At 50.1% G+C, this 10,772-nt stretch overlaps 1 long non-coding RNA gene across 1 annotated transcript; it reads right to left on the bottom strand.

Moving 5' to 3' along the window:
• Positions 1 to 574: 574 nt before the first annotated feature.
• On the bottom strand, positions 575 to 1,371 carry LOC135373915 (uncharacterized). Its single transcript, XR_010416661.1, has 2 exons — positions 1,229 to 1,371; positions 575 to 756 (listed from the first exon to the last, which is right to left on the bottom strand). It is a non-coding gene; the product is annotated as an uncharacterized LOC135373915 (long non-coding RNA).
• Positions 1,372 to 10,772: the final 9,401 nt, after the last annotated feature.

Here is a 10,772-nt window from a genome sequence, read left to right as displayed (position 1 = left end):
CAGCTTGTGCACATTAAAACCGAGCCATGTAGAGACAAATGCTTGTTTTTTTGTTTTTTTTAAATATTCTAGCCTATTCATGGTTGCTCTTCGCTTCTTGCAGGTTTACTCATTCCAGAAGCAAGAACTGTACCATTGTAAGGCGAATGGAAATAGACTGACATCGACTGAGATAGGTGTTCCGTCATGGCCAGTGACTGTAGGATGGCTCCAGAAGCGTCACAACAAAGCCAATATTCATCTAGCTCTCTACAAGTAGCTAACTCCACATAGTAGCCTGCCTCACAGCACATCAACACTACCTTGTGGGAGTACACATTACACACATTGTGCTGTGGTATGATAACAGTAGTAGTGTATCAGCTCAAGAAGCCGGCAAGTCACACAGTCGCCTGGACGCCATTAATTAGCAATTAGAGCTAATTGGGACCCCCCACATTAATCAGGACCCACCAGGGAGTCATTACACTAATTGGGGTGCATCTAGACGGTCCAGACCACTGTGTGAGTTGTCGGCTAGTTGAGCTGATAAAAAATAAAAAAATAGGTAGAAAATAAAATGAAAAGATAGAGATAGAGTGGAGAGAAACAATTTATTCGAAAATCAACGATGCCGCGGCGAAGAAGCCGCTCCGCAACACCCGAGTGACCAGCGTCCGCCATGTTGGTAGTTTGCACCCAGCAGTTGCAGAGATCGACGACAGGTGGCCACTTAGTTGCAAGGCATCACACCAGGATGGCGCCACCATCATAGCTCTAGACGAGAAAGACAGAACAAGATACTAGCGGCAGGTAAAAATGACAGCACTGCTAAGCAAGTCTAGGCATGCGAGAGAAAAGGTCTAACCGCTACTGCTAAAACAGAAAACAGTACACATCGGGGAAAAAGGCTTACGGGGGACGATCGCTTAGGCCTACCCAACACTACGCAGCTAACACAAGGCGGGAACCACACATCGCTAAACATGCGAGAAAAGGCTTAACACGAGCGCGGTCACCGCTAAACACGGCAAACATACGAGGAAAGAGGCTTACGGGGGGCGATCGCTTAGGCCTAATCCCAACACTACGCAGCTAACACAAGGCGGGAACCACACATCGCTAAACATGCGTCAACAGGCTTGGACACCGCAAAACAAGTCTAAACATGCGAGAAAAGGCTTAACACGAGCGCGGTCACGCTAAACACGGCAAACATACGAGAAAAGGAGCGCGTCAAATCACTCACCTTTTCCCCCGCGGCAACTTCCAGGCAGAAACTGAGCGAGCGCGGAGAACATACGTCTGCTCTCTACGAGATCCAGCCAGAAAGTGAGCGAGCGCGCGGAGCGCACGTCCGTCTTCCGCGACGGTCCGAGAGAAACTGAGAGAGGCGACGCGCAGCGGCCGCTATGGATGCGCAGCGCGCGCCGCTAGCGCCCTCTGCGCCGGCCGCGGGTGTTTTCGGTTTCGGCTCTCTGCTGCGCGCGCGCGCTCCTAGCGGCGACGGGTGGCTTTTCAGTTTCGCTTTCATTCTCCGTTCTTTGCGCGCGCGTTTATCTGTATAAAGGCAGCGCGCACCGCGCTCGCGTCATCATTCTGACCGATACGTGGAAAACGCCATGTGTGGTTTATTCTCCTGCGATTCTCGTCGTCGCAAGGAAAAGACAAAAAACGAAGAACTTCGCGAATTTATACGCGGCATCGTGGAGGAAGCCTTTCAAGTCCACCGTCTGGAATGGTTGCAAGCACGTCAAGAAATGTGTCAGGACAAGATGAAGACGCTCGACCGCATCTTAGCGGCGGACAGACTGGCGAAAAAGAAGTCCAACTTTAGCCTGGACAATCTGTATTGGGAACGCAGTTCCGATGTAGAGGACGACGACGAGGATGTGTAAATAAAAGCGATGCATTTCTCTTCGAGTCTCAGTCTCTTCTTTCTCTTCGTGCAACGTGTACGCACGCAACATGTCTTCCCCCGAACCTTTTCGTTTCCGTCATCCCTTTCGCTGTATCTTAAGCGGTCCCTCCATGTGCGGCAAATCTACGTTCGTTGCTAACGTGTTGAGGAACCTGAACGACGTGGTAGACAAGCCTCCGTCACAAATATTCTACGTGCAGAAATATGCTTCGCCGAGCATGCAGGACGAATTCGGGGACTCCGTAAAATTTACCAAGGAGCTACCGCGAGAGTGGGACACGTCGCGCGCTACGCTGATCGTCGTCGACGATCACATGACCGACGCCGGTTCCTTGAAGGAGGTGACCGATCTTTTCATTCGGGGTTCTCACCACGCCAACGCGTCGATCTTCTTACTCGTTCAAAACATCTTTTTCGACAGTAGCCATTTTAGAACAATATCCTACAACGCCAGTTACGTCGTCCTGTGGCGCACCGTGCGCAGCGTGCACCAGATGGAACATTTCGGCCAACAGCTATTTGGCAGAAAAAGATTGGAGTATTTTCTGGACGCATATAAACAAGCGATGTCGTCGCCCCACGCATATTTACTCGTGGATCTTCACAACTATACGCACGAGGATCACAGGTTGCGTAGCAATATCTTTCCCGGGAGAACGTCAATATATCTACGCTCCGAAATGAATCTCCGCCCTCACCTCACTTTACTCAAAGTACTCTCCACTCTACCCCCTCCACGCCGCCGCGACGTCTTGAGACGTTCGTCCTCGTCCGACATGAAACACCTCTCCGAAATTTGCCTCAATGTATTGAACGGAAAGGTGGCTCTAGCTCCAGATACGTTCGCGCGTTTGAAGAAGCACAAACGCTTTTTACGACGGCTCGCCTACAAAAAGATTCACAAGAATCCGCAACGTTTGAAGCGCTATCTGTCTCAGCAGCGAGGACAGGGCGTTCTTTCGTCGGTGGTTCCTCTCCTGCTTTCCGCCGTGTTGAACCTTTTCGCCAATGGCCAAGAGAATTGAAGTGACCACCTCCTCCATCGGAAACATTCTTTCCTCGAAGGAGAGTGACGACGTCAAAGTGAAACTCATACTGCAAGCACTGTATCGCATACTCAAGCAGTACGGATTTGACCCCTACGACAATAAAAACAAGGCGTCCGACGCTACAAATGACTTTGACTATTCGCTCCTCTCTCCAGAGGTGGACGAAGAGGAAGCGGAAAGGGTCGTCTCGGAATTAAAGAAGGTTCTTTCCTGGGATCGCGAGGGTTGTGTCTCCGTGTCGGGCAAGCCCATCAGACACTCCTCCGTTTACGAACTCGTCAATTATTAGTTGCAACGTAAGACGGGAAAGAAACCTTCCTGGTTCCCCAAAGTCTCGAAACTATTGCGTCTGATTTCTCTACCCAAATCTCGCGAGCCTCAACAGCAGCAGCAGCAGGCCTCCATTGCGTGGACGACTTATGGAGGGATATGAGAAACCAGAGGGTGGTTTGGGGGGTGTGGAACGCTATAGAAAAGCGCATCACTTGAGCAAAAAGAAGGCTCTCGCCATTCTCAGAAAGCTGGATGCCTACACGCTCCACCATCCGGTCAGAAGAAAGTTTAATAGGAGACGCATCATCGCGCTCAAGATCAACGACGTGTGGCAAATGGATCTCGCCGATTTTTCAAAATACAAGAGATTCAACGGTGGCTACCGCTACATTCTCGTGGCAATCGATTCCCTCTCCCGCTTTCTGCGCACCCTCCCGCTAAAGACGAAGCGCCCCGCCGAAATGAAAAGGGCCATGATAAGACTTTTTCGGGGAGGTAACGTACCTACACGCATCTTTTGCGACAGAGGCGGGGAATTCTACAACAAGACCGTCAAGGAGTATCTCTCACGAAAGAAGGTACAGATGTATTCTACCTTCTCTCCAGTAATCAAAGCGTCGCAGGCAGAGCGTGTCATACGCACTTTACGCGACAGAATATTCCGTTATTTTAGAGTAACGGGAAAATACCACTTCGTTTCCGCGCTTCCCAAGATCGTGCGCGACTACAACACCACCAAACACAGGACTTTGGGCATCAGCCCGTCCGAAGTCACGCCCGAAAACGAATTGGAGCTGTTCAATAAGATAAATGGGAAGCCCGTCGTACCCTCCGTGAAAAAGAAGCTCAAACTGGGGGATAAAGTGAGGGTCCTACTTCACAGAAAAGGTTTTCATAAGAGCTCGGAAGGGAGTTGGTCGCCTCAGATTTTCACCGTCTCCCGCCTGAGAGACACCTCTCCTCCCGTCGTACACCTGGAAGATTACCGGGGTAAGGAAGTGGACGGATCTTTCTACCCGGAGGAGGTACTCGTCGTAACCCGAGACGCCAATCAGCCTTGGCCAGTAACGAAAGTGCTGAGGAAGAAGCAGGTGAACGGTCAGAGCTTCTCCTTGGTTCGCTGGTTCGGTTACGACAAAGAACACGACAGTTGGGTTCCGAGCAGCGACGTGGTCAAGATTGGGAAATGATGTCAGACATCTACGTCCACCTGCTCTCGAACGCCAGCATGGATAAGTTTCCTTCGAATAAACTCAACGCCTTCACGGTAGCTTTCGATAGTCCGCTTCAGCTCTCGAATCGGTATAAAGTCGGTCTGATGGATCTCAGCATAAGTAACGATTTTTTAAATATCGGCTACGAAAGGCAAGATGCGAAAATCGAGGTTTCTTTCGAGGACACGGTGGAAGCCGGCAGAACTTTTCGTGTCACCTCGGATCTCGAGAGGGATTTGGGAAAAGCCCTTTCGGAATTCGACGTTTCTTTCGCGTACAATAAATCGCGATACGACTTCGTCTTACCCGTGGACGTGAAAGCCGTGGAATTGGACCCTCGGCTCGCGCAAGCGCTCGACGCCTCGCTAGCGTCCCGCGAAGCAGGTCGTGCGGTGAAACCCCCCAAATTGAGCGAACGCGAAGCCACCTCCATCTTATTGGAGCACGCCGCAGCCGCCGTCGCTTTCAGCGACGTCACTCTGAATTCGGAAACCACGTCCCTACGGAACACACTCAACAAGTATTTCCAGACGCACAAGCTGGACGCCTCGCTAGAATTCGCGGATAACGTGTACTCTCTGAAAACACCGAAAGGGTTGCACGTACCGGAACCCTTTGTCAAGCTGCTACATCTCACCCGTCGAGGGACACGAAGAAACACTACGCGTCTCTCTCCCCGTAGCGCGTCAATTTTCTTTCACGATCAAGACGAAAATTCCTCGATCTTTGCAAGTACATCTGCCTCACGGCTATTATGCGACGCCGCAAGCACTTCTAAATGCGATTAATCAGCGCGTAGGCGAACGCGCGCGCTTCAGCTTCGACGGAACCGAACAGAAATGTAAAATTCAGCTTTCCGAGGGCACCTCCACCCTAAGACTTTCCGAGTACCTGGCCGTGCTTTTGGGCTTCGAATCGCGTACCGTGTTCACGGGGGATGAGGATGCCACGAGCTCCGTCGAGGTACTCCTGGAACCCCCGTTTCACAACATAATCGTGTACACGGATATCGTGGAACCCACGTACGTGGGGAGCGGGAAAAAACCGATATTAAAAATACTACCCTTTTATTACGAGAAAGACAAGCACGTCGTCACCTACACGTTAGATAACATCCAGTATTTTAACCTGTCTCAATTCGAAATTCCTTCAGTGACGATCGTTCTCGCGGACGAAACGGGAAGACGTTTGCCGTTGCGGTCCAAAGGCAGAACCAATCTAACGTTGCATTTCAAATATGTACCGTAATTCCCCCAAAATAATTCCCGTGTACACGGGACCCCTTTTCCAACGAGGGGGCGGTGTGTTGAGCAACATATCCAAGTTTATCGTTCCCATCTGGCAGCAAATAAAACCGATCGCCAAGAGAACGTTGAAGCGCTTGGCGCGGAATTTGGCCGATGGCGAAGGAATATCGCGCGCAGTAAAAAAGACGGCCATAGCAACGGGGAGAGACGTGCTGGATTCCATGGAGGGCTCTGGAAACAACAATGGGAAGAAACGCCGCAAACGACAACAAAAGGCGCCGACACACGACGCACCTGCAGATATCTTTGGTACGCCGTGAAGGTCACACATCCGCTGCGCGCGCTCCGTCATGACGTCAACGAAAGGAAAAATACAGACGCCGATCTGTCTAACGAGTGACGTGATGATATTCGAACCCCCTTCCATTCAATACGGCGTGGAAGATACTTCGTACCAACTTTTTTATCCGGTCAACGGAGTAAATAATTCCGTGATCGAGTTTTGTATTCAAAATTTGCAAAGGGCACACTTGGATCTCTACGGCAGTTTCGTGTCTTTGACCGTGCGTATTGTTCGCGACGACGGGGAAGAAATGGACGAGAAAGATGTCGTTTTCCCGATAAACCACCTGTTGAGCGGCATGTTTAAGACGGTCACCGTTTATGCGAACAACAAGCTCGTCAGTTCCAACGAGTTGTACGCCTACAGGAGTATTTTGGACGTCGTGCTTCATTCCACGCCCGCGGCTCAAGAAACAGTGCACGCGGCTGGACTTTATGTCGAGGACGACGAACATTTAAAGGACGATTACGACGTCTCGTCTCGCGGTCCGAAACAACGTTACGAAGCGACGAAGGGTGGAAAATACTTTAACCTGGTCGGTCAGATCAATACCGACCTGTTTCAACAGCCGCGCCTGATGGTACCTGCCGTCGAAATTCGCGTCGTTTTCCTGTTAAACAACGACGAATTTAAACTCGTATCGGTCCCCAAAGACAAGAAAACGTACAATTACGAGGTGGACATTAAAGAAATGACGTTACACTTGAAAAAGGTGACGTTGGCACCTTCCCTGTTTTTGGAATACGAGCGGCGGCTTCAGACCACGCCGGCCATCTACGTGTTACGCGGATTGGAAACCAAGGTGCGGAGCTTGAGTGCCGGGAGCTTGGACGCTCACTTTGAAAACGTTTACCCCGAAAGGGTGCCTTCCAAATTATGCGTCGCCCTGCTCGCCACGTCCGACTTTCTCGGCGACATCCAATCGAACCCCTACAAATTCCGTCATTACGACCTGTCTCATTCGATGCTCTCCGTGGACGGCCAGCAAGTGCGAGCCGAGTACGACTTTCAGAACGACCTCGTCAAAATTCCCTACTTTAACTTCTTGCAAGAACTGGGAGAGAAACATTTCAAGTATAGCTACGAGCGATTTAAAACGAACGGGTTCCTCCTCTACTTTAACTTGGACGTGGACAAGTGTTCTTCTCCTTCGCATTTGAACGAGTGGCGAAAAGGAAACGTTCGCCTGCAATTACGCTTCGCTAAAGCCCTTCCACACGCGGTCACCGTCCTCTTGATTTCCGAGTGTCCCAAGCTCATGTACGTCGACAAGGACCGTACGGTCACCTTCCCATAAAAAAAAAGATGTACGAGAGCGACATCTTGGAACTCGTGTCCCTGAACCCCCTCGCTTCCTCCATGCTGAGAGGCATTTGCGCTTCAAACGAAGCCTTCGTTTTACGCAAGCCCGGTTATTTAATCATCAATACGGAAGAGCGAAGAAGACGCGGGCAGCACTGGGTGCTCTACCTGAAAAACTACGACGGGTCTGCCGTGTTTTTCGACAGCTACGGACTTCCCCCCATCGAAGCAAACCTTCGAAAGACTTTACCTGTAGTGGACGAGTATAACGACAAGTGTATTCAATCGCCTTTTTCGCGGGCTTTCGCTTACTGCGGGCTTTTTTGTATCTACGTAGCCACGCGCATGTCGAAACGCTACAGCTTGAAAAGTTGTGTATCCATGTTTTCCTGTAACCTCGAAGAGAATGACGAAACAATAAAACGTCTCCTCGTGAGCGAACTCGTTTCGTAAAAAATAGACTATTTATTTATTCACGACATACACAAGACCCTTGCGAGACGATCTTCCAACGTGCTGACCCGACGCTCACCGCCGTCGTCGCCGGTCTGCACCGTGACGTCGAGGGATGTGTGGAGAAGCCAGTAGCGACGGACGATAGGACGGTTGAAACCCGCGTTGATGAGACACGGGTCGACTGTCTCTCCTCGTCTATACTTTTCCAGCAGCTCGAGCTTGTAATCTACGAAACGCTTCATTTTCTTTGCAATCTTCCCACTGACGGTGAACAGACGTAAGGGTATCGTCTTGAGAATCGAGCGAAAGTCTCCCTCGCAGCTATCGCCGTGAATATAATCGCGTAATCGCAGCAAGTCCCGATACATTCGCGTTTGCACAAAGGTGGCAAACCTCTGCTCGGGCGTCATCATGACTGAGACGGAATGAGAGTAGACAACCTTTTTTTATTTCTCGTTACACACGAATTAGGCTCCAGCTTTGGTTTCGTAGCCGGGAAGGCAGCCCAAATACGGACGAAGGCTCGAGTCTAACCAATGGCTGGGGTTTCTCGACCAGAGTCCACCGCAGCGACAGGTAGTCAGTTGATCGCCGATTCGCAAAAAGAAGGTCTTTGGAGGAGGCTTGAAGGTTAGGACCAGGGGTAGATCTCCCGTCAGTAGCCATTCGTAATCTGCAACGAAAGGAGTGTGAGAAACGCGTGTTTTTATCTCAAACACACACACACACACACACGTACAATCTTCTTCAGTCACAGAGTGACACTGATGGTCCATCTTCTCCATCTTCCTTCAATAGTCGAAGTCCTTCGCAACGTACGTCGAACGGTACCGTCCGACAGCCGAGAAACGGGCGAATCAATCGGTCCGTCCAATGCTTTTGCTCTGAAAAAAAATGTGAACGATTATAGAACGTATTTAAAAAAAAATAAAATAACGAGGAAGTGTACCTTTGGACCACAATCCACCGCAATTGGTGCAGAAGAAGCGGGCCCTGCCAATCTCCCGAAATATGTGAGGCGGGAAAAAACCGACTTCACGCGCAGCAAAAGTGTTGTACACTGGAAACGAAACTCTTCAAACATTTCGACGATGATGATGACGTCATGGGTATTACTTACGAGGATCTACCAAGCTGATCATGATGGAAAGACGATCGAACGTTCGCTTCGACATTTATAGTAAAGCTTTGCCTCTCACTCTCTGTGACGTCATTGAACGTGTTTAAACATGTTAAGACGTGTTTGAACATGTTTGAACATGGGCGGCGAAGTCGCCCCTGGACACACTCGTTCCTCTCTCTTCCTCTTATGACGTCATTGAACGTGTCTGAACATGTTTGGATGTGTTTAGACACAGGCGACGAAGTCGTCCCTGGACACACTACTTCCTCTCTCTCTCTATGACGTCATTGAACGTGTTTGAACATGTTTGAACGTGTTTGAACATGTTGTGACGTGTGTAGACACGAACCCCGCAATACGAAAAACGTCACGCAGTACGAATTAGATTGGTGGTTAGTGTGTCGCGCCCAGTGTAGAAGGATCCTGGGTTCGAATCCCACTCTGGGACGGTTACACAGGATGTGACAGCGGGTCGTCTCTCTCTCTCTCTCTCTCTCTCCGTCTTTGTAGTCCTTGGACGTGTCTGGTCTCTCCCCTCCTCCTCCTCCTCGCACGATATTGGAGGAACAAAGGGCGGCATCTTGTCACAGAAGCAAAGTGGCGGATTTACGTAATCGATGGATATGACGTGAATGGGGTTAGTGCGAGCGTGAGAACCCTGTACTATAAGATGGTCATCCCCTGTACCCCCCTTGTCCACTATTCTCGAATCAAGAGTCCCGAGAAAATGCTGCATACGTTCCAGACGATTTTGGACCTTCTGGTCCACATTCGTCCGCCGTTTGGTAAGTTTTTCTCTATCTCTTCTTGTTTAGAAATAGTTATTTTCTAATACCTAACGTTCCTCTGTAGGTTTCACTGTGACACACATTGTGCAGCTATTTTTCCAGCTGATCCCCGGTGCGGGGGGAGATGTGCCCCGCTTGGATATGGAGACGTTTTTGCAAGCGTTCGCCATCGTAGGCGAAGAAGACATTGAGACGGCCACCACAGAAGTGCTCATGGCGTGCTACGGCAGGGAGTGGCGAGAAATCGCTGTGCAGCGGGGACTAGAGGGGGAGCTCTTTTTCAGAGTGCCCCGAAGCTTAGAGGAGCATACTTTACCGCTAGAAGGTACTGCTCCTTTAAGCTTCGGGGAAGCGGAGCACCTCCTCTACTCCCTGGTGCACCAGTGGAACAGAGCGAGTGCAGCGGGTTGGAGAGAACTCGCTGAACGCTGGATGGCGAGTCAAATACCGTGAGTGTTTTTCGATTGTGGTTTTTGTTCGTAGAATCCTTATTCTGGTTCTTTATTACTAGATTGGATCCCTGGGTTCTTATAGAAGACCATGAAGCACCCATGTAAACACGTCAGCCAATAAACGCATATCGTCTTTCGTATCACGCGACTCTCTCTCTCTCTGCCCCAATACAATAGAAGAATAGGAAACCACAGATCCTGCGTATAAAAGCGAGCGTGGGATAGACCGCAGTTAAAGATGATGATGTCGACGATGTCACCACCACCACAACGTTCGGTCTGCTTGCGCCGGAGGTAAGTGCATTTGTATGTGTTTAGATCGATGTTTGATTAATGCCTCCTTTTCTCTATTTGCTAGGTACACACAGGAGAATTATTTCAAATTGGGGGGGAGGGACTTCATGCCTAACATGAGGTCCGATTAGGCTCCGCGAAGTTCAAAATTAGGGGGAGCATCGCCCGCATTATTCAAAATTGGGGAAGGACGTGAATTCATGTCCAACATGAATTCTGATTAGGCTTAATGGGGAATTGTGGGGCGTCCCCCGCCCCAGTCAAAATTGGGAGGGACGAGAATTCATGTTCGCCATGAATTCTGATTAGGCTTAATGGGGTATTGCGGTGT

The sequence above is a fragment of the Ornithodoros turicata genome, unplaced genomic scaffold, assembly GCF_037126465.1.
Source record: "Ornithodoros turicata isolate Travis unplaced genomic scaffold, ASM3712646v1 Chromosome34, whole genome shotgun sequence".
Lineage (NCBI taxonomy): Eukaryota > Metazoa > Arthropoda > Arachnida > Ixodida > Argasidae > Ornithodoros > Ornithodoros turicata.
The sequence above is the reverse complement of the archived record's forward strand: the minus strand, read 5'-3'. Positions and strand labels throughout refer to the sequence as shown.